Source organism: Salvelinus alpinus, chromosome 3 (assembly GCF_045679555.1).
Source record: "Salvelinus alpinus chromosome 3, SLU_Salpinus.1, whole genome shotgun sequence".
NCBI lineage: Eukaryota > Metazoa > Chordata > Actinopteri > Salmoniformes > Salmonidae > Salvelinus > Salvelinus alpinus.
This window is the reverse complement of record NC_092088.1, coordinates 78,951,494-78,976,033: the sequence shown is the minus strand read 5'-3', so window position 1 is coordinate 78,976,033 and position 24,540 is coordinate 78,951,494.

The window sequence follows — 24,540 nt, the reverse complement described above, 5'->3', positions numbered from 1 at the left end:
CTCCTGCGGTCTCTAGAGAGTTGAAAACAGCAGGTCTGGGACAGGTAGCACGTCCGGTGAACAGGTCAGGGTTCCATAGCCGCAGGCAGAACAGTTGGCCAGGTGGACTGGGGACAGCAAGGAGTCATCATGTCAGGTCGTCCTGAGGCATGGTCCTAGGGCTCAGGTCCTCCGAGAGAGAGAAAGAAAGAGAGAATTAGAGAGAGCATACTTAAATTCACACAGGACACCGGATAAGACAGGACAAGTACTCCAGATATAACAAACTGACCCTAGCCCCCCGACACATAAACTAATGCAGCATAAATACTGGAGGCTGAGACAGGAGGGGTCAGGAGACACTGTGGCCCCATCTGATGATACCCCCGGACAGGGCCAAACAGGAAGGATATAACCCCACCCACTTTGCCAAGGCACAGCCCCCACACCACTAGAGGGATATCTTCAACCACCAACTTACCATCCTGAGACAAGGCCGAGTATAGCCCACAAAGATCTCCGCCACGGCACAACCCAAGGGGGGGTGCCAACCCAGACAGGAAGATCACGCCAGTGACTCAACCCACTCAAGTGACGCACCCCTCCTAGGGACAGCATGAAAGAGCACCAGTAAGCCAGTGACTCAGCCCCTACATAGGCGTACAGAGGCCCATTATCAGCAACCATCACTCCTGTGTTCCATTGGGACGTTGTGTTAGCTAATCCAAGTGTATCATTTTAAAAGGCTAATTGACCATTAGAAAACCCTTTTGCAATTATGTTAGCACAGCTGAAAACTTGTGCTGATTAAAGAAGCAATAAAACTGGCCTTCTTTAGACTAGTTGAGTATTGTCGTGTCTTTACTATCATTAACTGAAGACTTCAGTTAATGATAGTAATTATTATTGCGCGATTAAACTGATTAATCATGTAACTGTAATTAACTAGGAAGTCGGGGCACCAAGGAAAATATTCAGATTACAAAGTTATAATTTTCATAATATAACTTTTCAGATATTTTCATATCTGATCAATAGTCTTCTGATTAATGAATTCTTCTTTACCTCACGTTTGTCTCATTCCAAACGTCTTAAATTGTTGGTTATCTGCATGAACCCAGTCTTCACTATGAGTCATCCATACATCAATTGTCTTAAATCATTTATTTATTAACTAACTAAACAATCACAGAAGTGCACACACAAACAAACAAAGTAAATATGGTTACAAGAAATGATAGAGGAATGTGCCCTAGTGGGCTAAACCGGTACGACGGCTTGTTAGACAAAAGGGGAGTGGGGGTCAGCTGAGAAGTCACTACAGAGTTGATAATTATAACAATTGAAATGCTAATCCTTTGCACATGAACGCTCACTCATTCGGGAACAGTTGCAATCAATATATATATTTACGCTCAGTGTGTCATCAGGGTCTCTGTTGAAAAGTTTGTTTCTGTTGGAGAGTTTGTCCGCCCTCTCTGTCGTGGTTAGAATGGATAGTTCAGAGTGACATTCATTCATGTCGTTATGAATAGATGTTTCGGCGGTTGTCGGTCTTCGCGTTCAATGATACCGAATTCCTAGCTGCAGACTAGTAATTAATATCAAAGACTTGTTCTTATTCTGTTGGTATCGATAGTCTAAGAGTTTAACCACGTGGGATGGTTAAAAGATTCAGCAGTCAGGTCTCAAACCTTGGCCCTCTCGTTATTGAGAGCAACATGGTCTGTTGAGAAATTCTCAAAGTGGGGGTTTTCTTCGGGAGAGCAGAAAAAGGCTGTCTCATGATGCCAGGTCCGAACTGGGCTCATGGGCGGTCCTCTGATTTAGTTAAACTCAAAAGGGAATTGGAGTTTCCTTCATTAAACAGTCCAAAATCACATTACACAATTTTACAAACAGTATCATCTTCACTCATTCATCTTATACAACAATTAGATGTAAACCTCATATCTGAGGCTATTATATAAACAGCATTATGGTAATGTGGCCGTATTGTCTCCCATGAGTGTCACAAAATTTTACCAAACGGACCAGTTCGTAGCTGGATTCTTCACCGATCTTTTATACCTTCTCCAGAACATACATGTTGTTCGGACCTCAAGTTCTGTGAGGTGGAAGAAATTCCTTTGTTCTCTATGAAAATTCTCTCTGTCTCTATACTGTGGCCATGAGGAGATAATCTCCAGGAATTTACGACCTCTCTCTGACCACAGCAGCCTGGGTGTAGGAGACAGGGAGAGGGGGATGGGGCTTGCTGTACCAAAAGAGGGCAACGTCATGACAGTATCTTGAGCATCAGCATTTGTGGTTTCGATTACAGGCTCAAAATTGCCAGAAACACAGCATTTTCTTCTGAAACTCCATGCGAGAAATTGCCAAAAAACTGAAGATATCTTACAACGCTTTGTACTACTCCCTTCACAGAACAGCGCAACTGGCTCTAACAAGAATAGAAAGTGGAGTGGGAGGCCCCGGTGCACAACAGAGCAAGAGGACAAGTACATTATCAAATCAAATCAAAGTTTATTTGTCATGTGCGCCGAATACAATAGGTGTAGACCTTACAGTGAAATGCTTACTTACAGGCTCTAACCAATAGTGCAATAAAAAAGGTGTGTGTGTGTGTGTGTGTGTGTGTAAGTAAAGAAATAAAACAACAGTAAAAATACATTTGAAAATAACAGTAGCAAGGCTATATACAGACACCGGTTAGTCAGGCTTATTGAGGTAGTATGTACAGTGGGGAGAACAAGTATTTGATACACTGCCGATTTTGCAGGTTTTCCTACTTACAAAGCATGTAGAGGTCTGTCATTTTTATCATAGGTACACTTCAACTGTGAGAGACGGAATCTAAAACAAAAATCCATAAAATCACATTGTATGATTTTTAAGTAATTAATTTGCATTTTATTGCATGACATAAGTATTTGATCACCTACCAACCAGTAAGAATTCCGGCTCTCACAGACCTGTTAGTTTTTCTTTAAGAAGCCCTCCTGTTCTCCACTCATTACCTGTATTAACTGCACCTGTTTGAACTCGTTACCTGTATAAAAGACACCTGTCCACACACTCAATCAAACAGACTCCAACCTCTCCACAATGGCCAAGACCAGAGAGCTGTGTAAGGACATCAGGGATAAATTGTAGACCTGTACAAGGCTGGGATGGGCTACAGGACAATAGCCAAGCAGCTTGGTGAGAAGGCAACAACTGTTGGCACAATTATTAGAAAATGGAAGAAGTTCAAGATGACGGTCAATCACCCTCGGTCTGGGGCTCCATGCAAGATCTCACCTCGTGGGGCATCAATGATCATGAGGAATGTGAGGGATCAGCCCAGAACTACACGGCAGGACCTGGTCAATGACCTGAAGAGAGCTGGGACCACAGTCTCAAAGAAAACCATTAGTAACACACTACGCCGTCATGGATTAAAATCCTGTAGCGCACGCAAGGTCCCCCTGCTCAAGCCAGCGCATGTCCAGGCCCGTCTGAAGTTTGCCAATGACCATCTGGATGATCCAGAGGAGGAATGGGAGAAGGTCATGTGGTCTGATGAGACAAAAATAGAGCTTTTTGCTCTAAACTCCACTCGCCGTGTTTGGAGGAATAAAAGGATGAGTACAACCCCAAGAACACCATCCCAACCGTGAAGCATGGAGGTGGAAACATCATTCTTTGGGGATGCTTTTCTGCAAAGGGGACAGGACGACTGCACCGTATTGAAGGGAGGATGGATGGGGCCATGTATCGCGAGATCTTGACCAACAACCTCCTTCCCTCAGTAAGAGCATTGAAGATGGGTCGTGGCTGGGTCTTCCAGCATGACAACGACCCGAAACACACAGCCAGGGCAACTAAGGAGTGGCTCCGTAAGAAGCATCTCAAGGTCCTGGAGTGGCCTAGCCAGTCTCCAGACCTGAACCCAATAGAAAATCTTTGGAGGGAGCCGAAAGTCCGTATTGCCCAGCGACAGCCCCGAAACCTGAAGGATCTGGAGAAGGTCTGTATGGAGGAGTGGGCCAAAATCCCTGCTGCAGTGTGTGCAAACCTGGTCAAGAACTACAGGAAACGTATGATCTCTGTAATTGCAAACTAAGGTTTCTGTACCAAATATTCAGTTCTGCTTTTCTGATGTATCAAATACTTATGTCATGCAATAAAATGCAAATTAATTACTTAAAAATCATACAATGTGATTTTCTGGATTCCTTCTCTCACAGTTGAAGTGTACCTATGATAAAAATTACAGACCTCTACATGCTTTGTAAGTAGGAAAACCTGCAAAATTGTCAGTGTATCAAATACTTGTTCTCCCCACTGTACATATAGGTATGGTTAAAGTGACTATGCATATATGATGAACAGAGAGTAGCAGTAGTGTAAAAAGAGGGGTTGGCGGGTGGTGGGACACAATGCAGATAGCCCGGTTAGCCAATGTGCGGGAGCACTGGTTGGTCGACCCAATTGAGGTAATATGTACATGAATGTATAGTTAAAGTGACTATGCATATAAGATAAACAGAGAGTAGCAGCAGCATAACAGAGGGGTTGGGGGGGCACACAATGCAAATAGTCCGGGTAACCATTTGGTTACCTGTTCAGGAGTCTTATGGCTTGCGGGTAAAAATGTTAAAAAGCCTTTTTGTTCGAGACTTGGCACTCCGCTACCGCTTGCCATGCGGTAGTAGAGAGAACAATCTATGACTGGGGTGGCTGGGGTCTTTGACAATTTTTAGGGCCTTCCTCTGACACCGCCTGGTGTAGAGGTCCTGGATGGCAGGCAGCTTTGCCCCAGTGATGTACTGGGCCGTACGCACTACCCTCTGTAGTGCCTTGCAGTCGGAGGCCGAGCAATTGCCGTACCAGGCAGTGATGCTCTCGATGTTCCAGCTGTAGAACCTTTTGGGGATCTCAGGACCCATGCCAAATCTTTTTAGTTTCCTGAGGGGGAATAGGCTTTGTCGTACCCTCTTCACGACTGTCTTGGTGTGTTTGGACCATTCTAGTTTATGGTTGATGTGGACACCAAGGAACTTGAAGCTCTCAACCTGCTCCACTACAGCCCCGTCGATGAGAATGGGGGAATGCTCGGTGCTCCTTTTCCTGTAGTCCACAATCATCTCCTTAGTCTTGGTTACGTTGAGGGATAGGTTGTTATTCTGGCACCACCCGGCCAGGTCTCTGACCTCCTCCCTATAGGCTGTCTCGTCGTTGTCTGTGATAAGGCCTACCACTTTTGTGTCGTCTGCAAACTTAATGATGGTGTTGGAGTCGTGCCTGGCCATGCAGTCGTGGGTGAACAGGGAGTACAGCAGGGGACTGAGCACGCACCCCTGGGGAGCTCCGGTGTTGAAGATCAACATGCCTGATGTGTTGCTACCTACCCTCACCACCTGGGGGCGGCCCGTCAGGAAGTCCAGGATCCAGTTGCAGAGGGAGGTGTTTAGTCCCAGGCTCCTTAGCTTAGTGATGAGCTTTGAGGGTACTATGGTGTTTAACGCTGAGCTGTAGTCAATGAATGGCATTCTCACATAGGTGTTCCTTTTGTCCAGGTGGGAAAGGGCAGTGTGGAGTGCAATAGAGATTGCATCATCTGTGGATCTGTTTGGGCGGTATGCATATTGGAGTGGGTCTAGGGTTTCTAGGATAATGGTGTTGATGTGAGCCATGACCAGCCTTTCAAAGCACTTCATGGCTACAGATGTGAGTGCTACGGGTCTGTAGTCATTTAGGCAGGTTGCCTTTGTGTTCTTGGGCACAGGGACTGTGGTGGTCTGCTTGAAACATGTTGGTATTACAGACTCAATCAGGAACATGTTGAAAATGTCAGTGAAGACACCTGCCAGTTGGTCAGCACATGCCCGGAGCACATGTCCTGGTAATCCGTCTGGCCCCGCAGCCTTGTGTAAAGGTCTTACTCACGTCGGCTACGGAGAGCGTGATCACACAGTCGTCCGGAACAGCTGATGCTCTCATGCATGCCTCAGTGTTGCTTGCCTCGAAGCGAGCATAGAAGTGATTTAACTCGTCCGGTAGGCTCGTGTCACTGGGCAGCTCGCGGATTAGCTTCCCTTTGTAGTCTGTAGTAGTTTGCAAGCCCTGCCACATCCGACGAGCGTCGGAGCCGGTGTAGTATGATTCAGTCTTAGCCCTGTATTGAAGCTTTGCCTGTTTGATGGTTCGTCGCAGGGAATAGCGGGATTTCTTGTAAGCTTCCGGGTTATAGTCCCGCACCTTGAAAGCGGCAGCTCTACCCTTTAGCTCAGTGCGAATGTTGCCTGTAATCCATGGCTTCTGGTTGGGGTATGTACGTACAGTCACTGTGGGGACGACGTCCTCGATGCACTTATTGATAAAGCCAGTGACTGATGTGGTGTATTCCTCAATGTCATCGGAAGAATCCCGGAACATGTTCCAGTCTGTGATAGCAAAACAGTCCTGTAGTTTAGCATCTGCTTCATCTTACCACTTTTTTTATAGACCGAGTCACTGGTGCTTCCTGCTTTAATTTTTGCTTGTAAGCAGGAATTAGGAGGATAGAGTTGTGGTCGGATTTACCAAATGGAGGGCGAGGGAGAGCTTTGTACGCGTCTCTGTGTGTGGAGTACAGGTGATCTAGAATTTTTTTCCCTCTGGGTGCACATTTAACATGTTGATAGAGATTTGGTAGAACTGATTTAAGTTTCCCTGCATTAAAGTCTCTGGCCACTAGGAGTGCCGCCTCTGGGTGAGTGGTTTCCTGTTTGCTTATTTCCTTATACAGCTGACTGAGTGCGGTCTTAGTGCCAGCATCTGTCTGTGGTGGTAAATAAACAGCCATGAAAAGTATAGCTGAGAACTCTCTGGGCAAGTAGTGTGGCCTGCAATTTATCACAATATACTATACTTTAGGCGAGCAAAATCGAGAGACTTCCTTTCGTGCACCAGCTGTTGTTTACAAATATGCACAGACCGCCCCCCCCCCCCTGTTTTACCGGAGTGTGCTGTTCTATCCTGCTGGTGCAGCGTATATCCCGCTAGCTGAATATCCATGTCGTCAATCAGCCACGATTCCCTGAAACATAGGATATTACAGTTTTTGATGTCCCGTTGGTAGGATATTCGTGATCGTACCTCGTCTAATTTATTGTCCAATGATTGCACGTTGGCGAGTAATATTGACGGTAACGGCAGCTTTCCTACTCGCGTTCTGCAGGTCCTGACGAGGCATCCGGCTCTTTGTCCTCTGTACATGCGTCGCTTCCTCTTACGTGGATGTCGGGTGTTTGGAGAATATCAGAATATCATGTGAGTCTTGCTTGTTGTTGAAGAAATCTTTGTCTTATCCGAGGTGAGTGATCGCTGTCCAGATTTCCAGAAGCTCTTTTCTGCCGTAAGATACGGTTGCAGAAACATTATGTACAAAATAATTTACAAATATCGCGAAAAACCCCTCATAATAGCACAATTGGTTGGGCGCCCGTAAAACTGCTGCCATTTCTTCTGGTGCCATTTTAGCCGAGAGTGTCTAGTTTGAGAAACAGATGCATCACAAGTCCTCAACTGGCAGATTCATTAAATAGTACCCGCAAAACAACAGTCTCAACTTCAACAGTGAAGAGGCGACTCCGGTATGCTGGCCTTCTAGGCAGAGTTGCATAGAAAAACCCATATCTCAGACTGGCCAATAAAAAGAAAAGATTAAGATGGGCAAAATAACACAGACACTGGACAGAGGAACTCTGCCTAGAAGGCCAGCATCCCGGAGTTGCCTCTTCACTGTTGACGTTGAGACTGGTGTTTTGCGGGTACTATTTCGTGAAGCTGCCATTTGAGGACTTGTGAGGTGTCGGTACTTGTCCTCTTGCTCTGTTCTGCTACTTGCTACTTGATTCCATATGTGTTATTTCATAGTTTTGATGTCTTCACTATTATTCTACAATGTAGAAAATAGTAAAAATAAAGAAAAACCCTGGAATAAATAGGTGTTTTAAAACTTTTGACCGGTGTTGAAGTTTCAATAGTTGTGAGACAGCGACTGTCATCAGACTGGTTTTGTATGAGAACTAATGCTGCTTATCTTTCTTCAAAGGACCAGGCCCTATACCCTTAAAGGGAGAATCCAGCAGTACAACCAAATATTACTGACACATTATCAAAGCACTTCAGTGTTTCATTCTGAAACACAGCTGAAGCCATACAAACATAATTACTGTTGTAACAAATATGATCATAGTTCCTGTAATGGTAGAGTAACTAAGGCTAGTATTTCTACAGTATGTGGGTAGGGATTGGATACTGCAGTAGAGCTCAGTAAAATGCATCATGCAGCGTTGACTGATTGAGTATGAGTGGCGTACTGCACATCTTGATGATGCCTCATGCCTGGCCTGACGTGTCCAGTGTTCCGTTCATAGCCTCAGTCTCCTGTCCCTCTAAGCCCCCTGTCCTCCTGTCCCTCTCAGCCCCCTGTCCCTCTAAGCCCCCTGTCCTCCTGTCCCTCTCAGCCCCCTGTCCCCTCCACTCCATTCTAAGCCCCCTGTCCTCCTGTCCCTCTCAGTCCCCTGTCCCTCTTAGCCCCCTGTCCTCTTGTCCCTCTCAGCCCCCTGTCCCTCTAAACCCCCTGTCCTCTTGTCCCTCTCAGCCCCCTGTCCCTCTAAGCCCCCTGTCCTCTTGTCCCTCTCAGCCCCCTGTCCCTCTCAGCCCCCTGTCCTCTTGTCCCTCTAAGCCCCCTGTCCTCTTGTCCCTCTCAGCCCCCTGTCCCTCTAAGCCCCCTGTCCTCTTGTCCCTCTAAGCCCCCTGTCCTCTTGTCCCTCTCAGCCCCCTGTCCCTCTAAGCCCCCTGTCCTCTTGTCCCTCTCAGCCCACTGTCCCTCTCAGCCCCCTGTCCTCTTGTCCCTCTAAGCCCCCTGTCCTCCTGTCCCTCTCAGCCCCCTGTCCTCTTGTCCCTCTAAGCCCCCTGTCCTCTTGTCCCTCTCAGCACCCTGTCCATCTAGGCCCCTGTCCTCCTGTCCCTCTAAGCCCCCTCTCCCCCTGTCCCTCTCAGCCCCCTGTCCCCTCCACTCCTCCTCATTGTCCTCTTGTCCCTCTCAGCACCCTGTCCATCTAAGCCCCCTGTCCTCCTGTCCCTCTAAGCCCCCTCTCCCCCTGTCCCTCTCAGCCACCTGTCCCCTCCACTCCTCCTCACTGTCCTCTTGTCCCTCTCAGCACCCTGTCTATCTAAGCCCCCTGTCCTCCTGTCCCTCTAAGCCCCCTCTCCCCCTGTCCCTCTCAGCCACCTGTCCCCTCCACTCCTCCTCACTGTCCTCTTGTCTTTTTCAGCCCCCTGTCCTCCTGTCCCTCTCATGATTCATGATTTGAGAAAGTTGCAAAAAAAAGCTTGTGCTCTGTTCCTTGCTTCAGGCTGCACACGCTGTTCTATCATCACTGTATGACTGACCCTGCAGACATCTGGAGAGGCTGCCAGCCCAGTCCCCTAATTCCTTCAGACAGCCAAACGTCACCTCTCTGCTACGGCACAGTGCAGACATCTGGAGAGGCTGCCAGCCCAGTCCCTTAATTCCTTCAGACAGCCAGACCTCACCTCTCTGCTGCGGCACTGCTCTCAGTAGAGTCTGCAGCACAGTACACTGTAGCCAATAGGCCATATCCCTAAAATAGACAACCAGTGATAGCAGTTATATTTCCAGTCAGTCAGTGACTAATGTGATTGGAGCAGGGCCTCTGTTGCTGCATCCTGATGTAATGAAATGTAATTAATATTTCTTCTGGACAAGCTTGAGTGTGTAATTGTGAGTGTGTAATTGTGAGTGTGCAATTGTGTGTGGGTGTCTGTTTGTATCTGTGCCTATGTGTGGTTGTCTACATGACAGAGCTCTCTGATTCTGTCTGATTTTAAAGTAGATGGCCATGCATCCAGGTGGTTGTTGTGTAAACAAAGAGGAGTTATGCGGCCGTAGCCAATCAGTCTGCTGCTCCAAAGCCTCTTCTGGGGGACCTGGGATCGCTGTTAGCCAATTAAGCAGCTGCATGTACTGTGTGTGCCGGCCCCAGCTGCTGACGGTAGATAAATAACAGACTGTGGATTCATCAGGGCTGAGAGCTCTGACTTTGACTGGCTGCATCCCAAATGGCAATCTATTCCTTATTTAGTCCATTACTTTTGACCAGAGCCCAGGGATCCCTTTGGGACACCTCCTCTGTCTCTCTTCTCTGTTTCCCAGTCTGCAGGGACAGCAGAGTGGGAAAAACTTTGCTCGCCCTCCCGCCTACCTCCCTCTCCCCCAGGGTCAGGAGTAACCGCTGACCCCTGACCTCCCAGTGCAGTAGCACTCCTATATTTACATTGACAGGGCAGGGCTTAGTTATTTCACCTCTCTGCTTTCTGTTGGGCACATTACCAGGGACCTAAGTCTTAAAACATCTGATAAAGAATTATAGTGTATCAAGTAGTACTGCAGTTGTCTCAGTCAGAATGTAATCATACAGCGTTATAGAGGGGACTAAAAAGAGAGCTGTCGTTGTCAGTATGTATAGGCATTTCCATTTAAAAGCTCCCATGACCACCAACATTGAAGTTCATAGGAGCATATCAAATTTGGTGTCAAAAGTCTATATTCTGGAGAAATTAAGGCACATATAACCTTTTTCAAAAATGTTTTATCCTAAAAGTTAGGAATAATCGAAGGCTTTGATTTCTGGTCAAACATATAGAAAAGGGGTCTTAGAAAACATCCACCAGAAAAATTCTTAAGGTATTAGAAATACATCAAAACACAATAATGTTGAAGTAAAGACCCCTGCAAACTAATATCAACACCTCTATTTAGTTTTGGAGAAATGATTTGCCTAGTGTCCTGTCATTCTGTTATCAAAAACCACGTCTTTAAGATACACTATATATACAGTGTGTGGACACCCCTTCAAATTAGGGGATTTGGCTATTTCAGCCACACCCGTTGCTGACAGGTGTATAAAATCGAACACACAGCCATGCATTCTCCGTAGAGAAACATTGTCAGTAGAATGGCCTTACTGAAGAGATCTGTGACTTTCAACGTGGCACCGTCATAGGATGCCACCTTTCTAACAAGTCAGTTCATCACATTTCTGCCCTGCAATAGCTGCCTCGGTCAACTGTAAGTGCTGTTATTGTGAAGTGGAAACGTCTAGGAGCAACAACGGCTCAGCCACAAAGTGGTAGACTAAACAAGTTCTCAGAATGAGACCGCCGAGTGCTGAAGCGTGTAGCGTGTAAAAATCGTCTGTCCTCGGTTTCAGGCTCTGGAAGCAACATCAGCACAAAAACTGGAGCTTCATGAAATGGGTTTCCATGTCCGAGCAGTGGAAACACAAGCCTAAGATCATCATGTGCAATGCCAAGCATTGTCTGGAGTGGTGTAAAGATCACCACCTTTGGATTCTGGAGCAGTGGAAATGCGTTCACTGGAAGGATGAATCACGCTTCACCATCTGGCAGTCCGACGGACGAATCTGGGTTTGGTGGATGCCAGGGGAATAGAATACCATATGGCATATGGCCTGGGTCTTGTTAAGTGTTTTATTGAAATACCCTGAAGAGCTATACACCAAAACAAATGGTTTTAACAATTATCAATTGTTTTTGAAGTGAACTTCCATTGTCCTCCCAACTTCATTGCTATGTTGTTTGGCTGAAACACCTGTGTTTGTAGAGGATGAAGGGGATGTATTGTCATTCCCACAGCTGGTATTATGATGAGCTGTGAGGAAATACAGGGTGTGACTGACAGTGTAGAAGTAATCTAGGTTCGGGGACGATCATACTAACCACTCCTGCCTGAACTAGTGTAGGAGTAATCTAGGTTCGGGGATGAGCATCCTCACATTGAATTGTGGATTGTGATTGTTTAGGGAAAAATTTTGTTTAAAAAAATATTATAATCAGCTGTGGAGCGCAGATAGAATTATACTGCAAGTTGACATGGGAAATGGAATGGCAGCAAGCCTACTAAGTGAACTGTTCTTTGCTAGTATTAGTATCCAAGAGGGAAGTGAGTAGTAGTAGATTATGTCCCAAATGTCACCCTATATAATGCACTACTTTGGACCAGGGCCCATAGGGAAATGGGGTGCAATTTAGGACGCAGATGTATTTAGCTGCCCTGCTGCTTCAAGTTCAGTTACCAAAATTGTCCTTGTTCAGGCATGGTACAGACAGAGAGACTTCTAAAGCCAGCTATAAATACCCCGGCGCCTCTGGCCCAAAATACACATGAAGGGGCAGGAATAAAGAGTATGCAGCTCAAAGCTAGGATCTTCAGAAACACACAGGGAGAATATCAATTGCATACTCCTGGTCTCCTTCTCAAAACCAATTGGAGGAGAAGGTCAGAGGGGAGGGACCAATGGGTTTTGAGGTGAGGAGAGAGGATGCGAGGAGTATGCAATTGAGATTCTCTCAAAGGTGCCACATACATACATTGGTCAAAAGCAACCAATGGATATGCTGGCTTCCGCACAATAGTCCTAGCAGGTCATTTCCATGTAAAAGGTCCCATGAGCACCAACATGTGAAGTTCATAGGAGCATGTCAAATGAAAGCTAAGAGTCTATATTTGTGTGAACTGAAGGCATAGATACATTTTTCAACCATTTTCCATCTAAAGAATTAGGCATAAGTAAAGGCTTTGATTTCGGGATAAATACACCAACACAATAATGTGGACGTAAAGACAATTAATATCAACACTTAGATTTAGTTTTGGTGAAATTGTTTACCTTCTAAACGTTTAAGAAAAATTGCCTTGTGCCTTGTAATTCCGTTACCAAAAACCCACATATTTAAGAAAAAGAAGTGTGAGGATTATGACATTTCACAGAAGTAACAACTAATGGTAGGGCTATCAATTCATTATAGTGATTTTACTGATATACATTTTGTTTATGAATTATTAAGTGATTAAATATCATAATTCCATTACCAAATTGGTAACGAGATTACCAAAAAATCTGTAACGGAATTACTGCAACTGAATTGGCTAAAATGGGAAATCATAATAGTCACGATCCACAGTTGGGAAACCTGCTACTGTCCTCCCTTCTACTGCTACTGTCCTCCCTTCTACTGACATACTGTTATGTTCAGCTCATAGGGTCTCCTGCTACTCTCGTCCCTTCCACTGGCATACTGTTATGTTCAGCTCATAACTGTTTTCTTTCTCCTTATGTTAAAACAGTCTCTCTGGACAACCCCTCCCTCTCTCTGCCTGTTTCTCTCTCTCCAATTAATGTCACCTGTCCCGGATCATACTGGCACCGACCTATCCATGAGCCCCCTCTCTTTCCATTTACTGTAACCAGCATCCTACCCATGAGCCCCCTCTCTTTCCATTTACTGTAACCAGCATCCTACCCATGAGCCCCCTCTCTTTCCATTTACTGTAACCAGCATCCTACCCATGAGCCCCCTCTCTTTCCATTTACTGTAACCAGCATCCTACCCATGAGCCCCCTCTCTTTCCATTTACTGTAACCAGCATCCTACCCATGAGCCCCCTCTCTTTCCATTTACTGTAACCAGCATCCTACCCATGAGCCCCCTCTCTTTCCATTTACTGTAACCAGCATCCTACCCATGAGCCCCCTCTCTTTCCATTTACTGTAACCAGCATCCTACCCATGAGCCCCCTCTCTTTCCATTTACTGTAACCAGCATCCTACCCATGAGCCCCCTCTCTTTCCATTTACTGTAACCAGCATCCTACCCATGAGCCCCCTCTCTTTCCATTTACTGTAACCAGCATCCTACCCATGAGCCCCCTCTCTTTCCATTTACTGTAACCAGCATCCTACCCATGAGCCCCCTCTCTTTCCATTTACTGTAACCAGCATCCTACCCATGAGCCCCCTCTCTTTCCATTTACTGTAACCAGCATCCTACCCATGAGCCCCCTCTCTTTCCATTTACTGTAACCAGCATCCTACCCATGAGCCCCCTCTCTTTCCATTTACTGTAACCAGCATCCTACCCATGAGCCCCCTCTCTTTCCATTTACTGTAACCAGCATCCTACCCATGAGCTCCCTCTCTTTCCATTTACTGTAACCAGCATCCTACCCATGAGCCCCCTCTCTTTCCATTTACTGTAACCAGCATCCTACCCATGAGCCCCCTCTCTTTCCATTTACTGTAACCAGCATCCTACCCATGAGCCCCCTCTCTTTCCATTTACTGTAACCAGCATCCTACCCATGAGCCCCCTCTCTTTCCATTTACTGTAACCAGCATCCTACCCATGAGCCCCCTCTCTTTCCATTTACTGTAACCAGCATCCTACCCATGAGCCCCCTCTCTTTCCATTTACTGTAACCAGCATCCTACCCATGAGCCCCCTCTCTTTCCATTTACTGTAACCAGCATTCTACCCATGAGCCCCCTCTCTTTCCATTTACTGTAACCAGCATCCTACCCATGAGCTCCCTCTCTTTCCATTTACTGTAACCAGCATCCTACCCATGAGCCCCCTCTCTTTCCATTTACTGTAACCAGCATCCTACCCATGAGCCCCCTCTCTTTCCATTTACTGTAACCAGCATCCTACCCATGAGCCCCCTCTCTTTCCATTTACTGTAACCAGCATCCTACCCATGAGCCCCCTCTCTTTCCATTTACTGTAACCAGCATCCTACCCATGAGCCCCCTCTCTTTCCATTTACTGTAACCAGCATCCTACCCATGAGCCCCCTCTCTTTCCATTTACTGTAACCAGCATCCTACCCATGAGCCCCCTCTCTTTCCATTTACTGTAACCAGCATCCTACCCATGAGCCCCCTCTCTTTCCATTTACTGTAACCAGCATTCTCACCCATTGAGCATCGACCGACACCGGACATCCATGAACGTTGAAAATAAGTTGACATTTTGCCAGTCCACCCTGGCCACGATGTTAACGTCCACAGACGGACCGGACTGGACCAGTTTGAATCTATCATAGACCTATGTTTCACAAGTTTGGATACCACAGTACAGTGCAGTACAATGCAGTACAGTGAGTAGAGTAAAGTAGTACAGTAGAGTATAGTACAGTATATTGTACTGTACTGAGCTATACTCTACACTGCTGTGCTGTGCTGCGCTGCGCTTGTGAAACGTGAAGAGAATGACATTCATATCCATAATCATGCATGTCTGTGTAGTACAGATCAGGGATCCATGATGGAATTCCGTTACTGCAGTTCTGTTACCGGGTGTAAATCCACGTCACTTACTGCAGTTCTGTTACCGGGTGTAAATCCACGTCACTTACTGCAGTTCTGTTACCGGGTGTAAATCCATGTCACTTACTGTAGTTCTGTTACCGGGTGTAAATCCACGTCACTTACTGTAGTTCTGTTACCGGGTGTAAATCCACGTCACTTACTGTAGTTCTGTTACCGGGTGTAAATCCACGTCACTTACTGTAGTTCTGTTACCGGGTGTAAATCCACGTCACTTACTGCAGTTCTGTTACCGGGTGTAAATCCACGTCACTTACTGCAGTTCTGTTACCGGGTGTAAATCCACGTCACTTACTGTAGTTCTGTTACCGGGTGTAAATCCACGTCACTTACTGTAGTTCTGTTACCGGGTGTAAATCCACGTGTCTTACTGCAGTTCTGTTACCGGGTGTAAATCCACGTCACTTACTGTAGTTCTGTTACCGGGTGTAAATCCACGTCACTTACTGTAGTTCTGTTACCGGGTGTAAATCCACGTCACTTACTGCAGTTCTGTTACCGGGTGTAAATCCACGTCACTTACTGTAGTTCTGTTACCGGGTGTAAATCCACGTCACTTACTGTAGTTCTGTTACCGGGTGTAAATCCACGTCACTTACTGCAGTTCTGTTACCGGGTGTAAATCCACGTCACTTACTGTAGTTCTGTTACCGGGTGTAAATCCACGTCACTTACTGTAGTTCTGTTACCGGGTGTAAATCCACGTCACTTACTGTAGTTCTGTTACCGGGTGTAAATCCACGTCACTTACTGTAGTTCTGTTACCGGGTGTAAATCCATGTCACTTACTGTAGTTCTGTTACCGGGTGTAAATCCACGTCACTTACTGTAGTTCTGTTACCGGGTGTAAATCCACGTCACTTACTGTAGTTCTGTTACCGGGTGTAAATCCACGTCACTTACTGTAGTTTTGTTACCGGGTGTAAATCCATGTCACTTACTGCAGTTCTGTTACCGGGTGTAAATCCACGTCACTTACTGTAGTTCTGTTACCGGGTGTAAATCCACGTCACTTACTGTAGTTCTGTTACCGGGTGTAAATCCACGTCACTTACTGTAGTTCTGTTACCGGGTGTAAATCCACGTCACTTACTGTAGTTCTGTTACCGGGTGTAAATCCACGTCACTTACTGTAGTTTTGTTACCGGGTGTAAATCCATGTCACTTACTGCAGTTCTGTTACCGGGTGTAAATCCACGTCACTTACTGTAGTTCTGTTACCGGGTGTAAATCCACGTTACTTACTGCAGTTCTGTTACCGGGTGTAAATCCACGTCACTTACTGCAGTTCTGTTACCGGGTGTAAATCCACGTCACTTACTGTAGTTCTGTTACCGGGTGTAAATCCACGTCACTTACTGTAGTTCTGTTACCGGGTGTAAATCCACGTCACTTACTGTAGTTCTGTTACCGGGTGTAAATCCACGTCACTTACTGTAGTTCTGTTACCGGGTGTAAATCCACGTCACTTACTGCAGTTCTGTTACCGGGTGTAAATCCACGTCACTTACTGTAGTTCTGTTACCGGGTGTAAATCCACGTCACTTACTGTAGTTCTGTTACCGGGTGTAAATCCACGTCACTTACTGTAGTTCTGTTACCGGGTGTAAATCCACGTCTCTTACTGTAGTTCTGTTACCGGGTGTAAATCCACGTCACTTACTGCAGTTCTGTTACCGGGTGTAAATCCACGTCACTTACTGCAGTTCTGTTACCGGGTGTAAATCCACGTCACTTACTGTAGTTCTGTTACCGGGTGTAAATCCACGTCACTTACTGTAGTTCTGTTACCGGGTGTAAATCCACGTCACTTACTGTAGTTCTGTTACTGGGTGTAAATCCACGTCACTTACTGTAGTTCTGTTACCGGGTGTAAATCCACGTCACTTACTGTAGTTCTGTTACCGGGTGTAAATCCACGTCACTTACTGTAGTTCTGTTACCGGGTGTAAATCCACGTCACTTACTGTAGTTCTGTTATTGGGTGTAAATCCACGTCACTTACTACAGTTCTGTTACCGGGTGTAAATCCACGTCACTTACTGTAGTTCTGTTACCGGGTGTAAATCCACGTCACTTACTGTAGTTCTGTTACCGGGTGTAAATCCACGTCACTTACTGCAGTTCTGTTACCGGGTGTAAATCCACGTCACTTACTGTAGTTCTGTTACCGGGTGTAAATCCACGTCACTTACTGCAGTTCTGTTACCGGGTGTAAATCCACGTCACTTACTGCAGTTCTGTTACCGGGTGTAAATCCACGTCACTTACTGTAGTTCTGTTACCGGGTGTAAATCCACGTCACTTACTGTAGTTCTGTTACCGGGTGTAAATCCACGTCACTTACTGTAGTTCTGTTACCGGGTGTAAATCCACGTCACTTACTGTAGTTCTGTTACCGGGTGTAAATCCACGTCACTTACTGTAGTTCTGTTATTGGGTGTAAATCCACGTCACTTACTGCAGTTCTGTTACCGGGTGTAAATCCACGTCACTTACTGCAGTTCTGTTACCGGGTGTAAATCCACGTCACTTACTGTAGTTCTGTTACCGGGTGTAAATCCACGTCACTTACTGTAGTTCTGTTACCGGGTGTAAATCCACGTCACTTACTGCAGTTCTGTTACCGGGTGTAAATCCACGTCACTTACTGTAGTTCTGTTACCGGGTGTAAATCCACGTCACTTACTGTAGTTCTGTTACCGGGTGTAAATCCACGTCACTTACTGTAGTTCTGTTACCGGGTGTAAATCCACGTCACTTACTGTAGTTCTGTTACCGGGTGTAAATCCACGTCACTTACTGTAGTTCTGTTACCGGGTGTAAATCCACGTCACTTACTGTAGTTCTGTTACCGCGTGTAAATCCACGTCACTTACTGTAGTTCTGTTACCGGGTGTAAATCCACGTCACTTACTGTAGTTTTGTTACCGGGTGTAAATCCATGTCACTTACTGCAGTTCTGTTACCGGGTGTAAATCCACGTCACTTACTGTAGTTCTGTTACCGGGTGTAAATCCACGTTACTTACTGCAGTTCTGTTACCGGGTGTAAATCCACGTCACTTACTGCAGTTCTGTTACCGGGTGTAAATCCACGTCACTTACTGTAGTTCTGTTACCGGGTGTAAATCCACGTCACTTACTGTAGTTCTGTTACCGGGTGTAAATCCACGTCACTTACTGTAGTTCTGTTACCGGGTGTAAATCCATGTCACTTACTGTAGTTCTGTTACCGGGTGTAAATCCACGTCACTTACTGTAGTTCTGTTACCGGGTGTAAATCCACGTCACTTACTGTAGTTCTGTTACCGGGTGTAAATCCACGTCACTTACTGTAGTTCTGTTACCGGGTGTAAATCCACGTCACTTACTGTAGTTCTGTTACCGGGTGTAAATCCACGTCACTTACTGTAGTTCTGTTACCGGGTGTAAATCCACGTCACTTACTGCAGTTCTGTTACCGGGTGTAAATCCACGTCACTTACTGTAGTTCTGTTACCGGGTGTAAATCCACGTCACTTACTGCAGTTCTGTTACCGGGTGTAAATCCACGTCACTTACTGTAGTTCTGTTACCGGGTGTAAATCCACGTCACTTACTGTAGTTCAATAGCAAAATAGATTTTTCAAACTCAAGGTGTCATGTCATAGTTGACACCCCATTCTTTCTGCAGACATCTTTGAATCTTAATTCGGAGCAGATATTTAAGAGTTTTTGGAAAATGTGGTCGCAGCCTGAGGGATATTTCACTGAAATTCCATTAACAAAGTTTGCATCTACACATTTGTTCCACTAAATTAGTTTTTCTAAATTTTACAGTGGAGATCGTTAAAAGTAGTCATTGTGCATAAGTTTGTTAAACTTTGAAATCAGTGGTTTTTGTTTGGCATACATTTTAAAGTGGAAAAACCCCCGGAGTTAAAGCATAATTCCATTACTGTGAAATTGCCCTGTAGCAAAGTGTGAGAAGTTGAGGTCATTACTAAATCATTACCAGGCCATTAATAGGTCATAGGTTTGGTATTTCTGATGGACTACACATTTCATGTGAGCGAACTGCAGGTACAGTAAGCTGTTATCTTGAAAGTCCCAGAGTACTATACCATGGACTGAATAGTAAATTGCTTTCAGGAAGTCTTTCTGTCTTCCCTCATTGCTTTTATTTGGTGTAGCCAAGTCTTAATGGTCTCTCAGACACATGGTGGCCATTCTGTACTTCACCCTTTGAAGTCAGGTGGTTATCTTTCGGCTGCTATCTCTCATAGCTCACTGCCTTACTCGGGGACAATGGGTTTCCCTCAAATTAGATTTGTGTGTGTGTGTATGCGTGCGTGACAGACAGACAGACAGACAGACAGACAGACAGACAGACAGAGACAGACAGACAGACAGACAGACAGACAGACAGACAGACAGACAGACAGACAGACAGACAGACAGACAGACAGACAAACTAAAGAGAACTCCTCCTCTGAGGTCAGGGTCAATGAGCCTCTGTGGGATACAGGAAGCCACGGGGACTTTTGCTGTTCTAATGCTTCTAATGAGCTGCTAATTGCTATCCAGCAATACACAGACCACCCCATGGAATTTCACTGGGAAGTCCATGGAAGGGAAAATATCCCCTTTTGAAGAGGAACACCCTAGGAGTCCGTTGACATACTGTGCATTGTTTTGTCGAGTGAGTGGGGTTTATGATACTATACTCCCACTACCATACTGTCATTGCTGGATTTCCACTGTGTGGGCAGAACCACGTAGGAAAGGGCTGCTTGTTACCGTTACCACAGAGCACTCCATGTGGATCCTTCTAAAATTGTTACTAACTGGACTGTAATACAATACAATTCCATCAAATATGTTTTGTAAAGCGCTTTTTACATCAGCAGTTGTCACAAAGTGCTTAATATGTTGTGATGTTGAGGGTGTTTGTGTTGACACACTGTGGAATACTTAGTTCCCTGGCAAACACCTGTAGTAATGCAACTCGCCGCTTGGCCAGTAGAATCTGCACTTGTCAATGTAGAGACTGAGGCACCTGTCACTGAAGCATTCCATCTTAGTAAATAAAGACAAGCAATAGGGTGCCTTTTCATTTGAGTAATTATCCAGAGCGACTTACAGGAGCAATTAGGGTTAAGTTCCTTGCTCAAGGGCATATAGACAGATTTTTCACCTAGTCGGCTCAGGGATTCGAACCAGCGAACCGGTTACTGGCCCAACGCTACCTGCCGCCAAGTTAAGCTGGAGGAGCAGTAAAACCTAGATCATCGCCTCATGTTCTTCAGGAGAAGCCAGACATATGGCAGGCAACATTAGAAATCTGATTCCAGTCCTCCTGACATCTTAGAGAGTCATGGGAAAAGCGTCTTCTGCTTTATTTCAAGGAAACTATTCTTCTGGAGAAAAGCGAATGAGAGCAGGAGTCGGTTAGGGAATCCCCAAGCTTCCAACAGTGCACAGAGATATAAAGTCGACCACTTTATCCGAGAACCTATTTCTCCAACTGCCATTCTCAAACCTTTTTCAGACTGCTGTTTGTTTTTGTATTTTTTATGGCCCCCTTTAGCTGCTACTCCAGCAAAATTAAGGCAATTTATAAAAAATTTAAACCATTACATTACATTTGACATTTTAGTCATTTAGCAGACGCTCTTATCCAGAGTGACTTACAGTAGAGTGCATACATTTTATTACATTTTTACATACTGAGACAAGGATATCCCTACCGGCCAAGAGCAGACGCTCTTATCCAGAGCGACTTACAGTAGAGTGCATACATTTTATTACATTTTTACATACTGAGACAAGGATATCCCTACCGGCCAAACCCTCCCTACCGGCCAAACCCTCCCTAACCCGGACGCTATGCCAATTGTGCGTCGCCCCACGGATCTCCCGGTTGCGGCCGGCTGCGACAGAGCCTGGGCGTGAACCCAGCCCAGCCTGGGCGCGAACCCAGAGACTCTGGTGGCGCAGCTAGCACTGCGATGCAGTGCCCTAGACCACTGCGCCACCCTGCGCCACCCGGGAGACATTACAATACATTCACATATTTCACAACAAAAGGTGTGCCCTCAGGCCGCTACTCCACCGCTACCACATATCTACAGTACAAAATCCATGTGTATGTATGTTTATTAGCGGTCGACAGATTATGATTTTTCAACACCGATACCGATTATTGGAGGACCAAAAAAAGCCGATACCGATTAATCGGCCGATTTTTATATATATATTTGTAATAATGAAAATTACAACAATACTGAATGAACAATGAACAGTTTTATTTTAACTTAATATAATACATAAATAACATCTATTTAGTCTCAAATAAATAATGAAACATGTTCAATTTGGTTTAAATAATGCAAAAACACAGTCTTCGAGAAGAAATTAAAAGTGCAATATGTGCCATGTAAAAAAGCTAACGTTTAAGTTCCTTGCTCAGAACATGAAAACATATAAAAGCTGGTGGTTCCTTTTAACATGAGTCTTCAATTTTCCCAGTTAAGAAGTTTTAGGTTGTAGTTATTATAGGAATTATAAGACTATTTCTCTCTATACCATTTGTATTTCATATACCTTTGACTATTGGATGTTCTTATAGGCACTATAGTATTGCCAGCCTAATCTCGGGAGTTGATAGGCTTGAAGTCATAAACAGAGCTGTGCTTCAAGCACTGCAAAGAGCTGCTGGCAAATGCCAGTCATGACATTGTGCTACTGAGTCAGACACACTGTTCAAAACAACACACACACAACCCAGTCATGACGTTGTGCTACTGAGTCAGACACACTGTTCAAAACAACACACACAACCCAGTCATGACGTTGTGCTACTGAGTCAGACACACTGTTCAAAACAACACACACACAACCCAGTCATGACGTTGTGCTACTGAGTCAGACACACTGTTCAAAACAACACACACGACCCAGTCATGACGTTGTGCTACTGAGTCAGACACACTGTTCAAAACAACACACACACAACCCAGTCATGACGTTGTGCTACTGAGTCAGACACACTGTTCAAAACAACACACACGGCCCAGTCATGACGTTGTGCTACTGAGTCATACACACTGTTCAAAACAACACACACACAACCCAGTCATGACATTGTGCTACTGAGTCAGACACACTGTTCAAAACAACACACACGACCCAGTCATGACATTGTGCTACTGAGTCAGACACCCTGTTCAAAACAACACACACAACCCAGTCATGACGTTGTGCTACTGAGTCAGACACACTGTTCAAAACAACACACACACAACCCAGTCATGACATTGTGCTACTGAGTCAGACACACTGTTCAAAACAACACACACACAACCCAGTCATGACGTTGTGCTACTGAGTCAGACACACTGTTCAAAACAACACACACACAACCCAGTCATGACGTTGTGCTACTGAGTCAGACACACTGTTCAAAACAACACACACACGGCCCAGTCATGACGTTGTGCTACTGAGTCAGACACACTGTTCAAAACAACACACACACGGCCCAGTCATGACGTTGTGCTACTGAGTCAGACACACTGTTCAAAACAACACACACACGACCCAGTCATGACGTTGTGCTACTGAGTCAGACACACTGTTCAAAACAACACACACAACCCAGTCATGACGTTGTGCTACTGAGTCAGACACACTGTTCAAAACAACACACACACGACCCAGTCATGACGTTGTGCTACTGAGTCAGACACACTGTTCAAAACAACACACACACGGCCCAGTCATGACGTTGTGCTACTGAGTCAGACACACTGTTCAAAACAACACACACACGGCCCAGTCATGACGTTGTGCTACTGAGTCAGACACACTGTTCAAAACAACACACACACGGCCCAGTCATGACGTTGTGCTACTGAGTCAGACACACTGTTCAAAACAACACACACAACCCAGTCATGACGTTGTGCTACTGAGTCAGACACACTGTTCAAAACAACACACACACGACCCAGTCATGACGTTGTGCTACTGAGTCAGACACACTGTTCAAAACAACACACACAACCCAGTCATGACGTTGTGCTACTGAGTCAGACACACTGTTCAAAACAACACACACACAACCCAGTCATGACGCATCAGAGCAGATACTGTACAGGCTACTTAAAGTCTGGTAACTTTGCAGCTAAATTGTGGCCACCAAATATTTATTTATTATTATATCAATTTTTATAATGTAGATGTTTAGATTTATGCCCCAGGAAGACCACATCCACTGCCCTCCCGCAGGATGACCCCACCCACCCGCAGGAAGACCCCCCTCTCTCTCTCTCTCTCTCTCTCTCTCTGAAGGCTTTGCCCAGTGAAACTTGTTCTCACAAAATAACTTTGGGTCCAAACAACAATTTCATGGCTGGGCAGTCGCAGAATAATTATGAGGCCCCCAAGCAGACACATCGATCAGCACTCAGTACCTCTCTCCAAATAAGAGCTCATTTTTGATAGTGCTATTCATTAATTTTGTGAGAAGCTACCTATCTGCCACTGCTAGTCTTAAGACAAGTCTTTGAAAAAGGATTATAGAATAATACATTATTAATCTTTGCTGATGGGCTCTCTATTTCTGCCTTGGTAAGCAACATAAAAACTATTTTGAGGCAGTGGCACCCAACCTCCTCTCACTACCCGAAAAAAACAGGTAGGCATTACTACAAGGGCTGTGTCTTTACCAGTATACTACTAAAATAAAACATTTGCAAACATCACTGCTAAACAAAATCAAAATTTGGAATATAATTTAATTTAGCAGAATAGCTTTAAAAACGTATTCCACCCTGATTACAAGAGCCCAGTATTAAATACGTCGTCCACCCTGATTAGAAAAGCACAGTATTCAGTTGGAGCTAGCTACAGAATGCCCTGACTGACAGAACCATTATTCATTCAGTATGCCACTGAAACACATTCCCTGACTGACAGAACCACTATTCATTCAGTATGCCACTGAAACACATTCCCTGACTGACAGAACCACTATTCATTCAGTATGCCACTGAAACACATTCCCTGACTGACAGAACCACTATTCATTCAGTATGCCACTGAAATACATTCCCTGACTGACAGAACCACTATTCATTCAGTATGCCACTGAAACACATTCTCTGACTGACAGAACCACTATTCATTCACTATTCATTCAGTATGCCACTGAAACACATTCCCTGACTGACAGAACCACTATTCATTCAGTATGCCACTGAAACACATTCCCTGACTGACAGAACCACTATTCATTCAGTATGCCACTGAAACACATTCCCTGACTG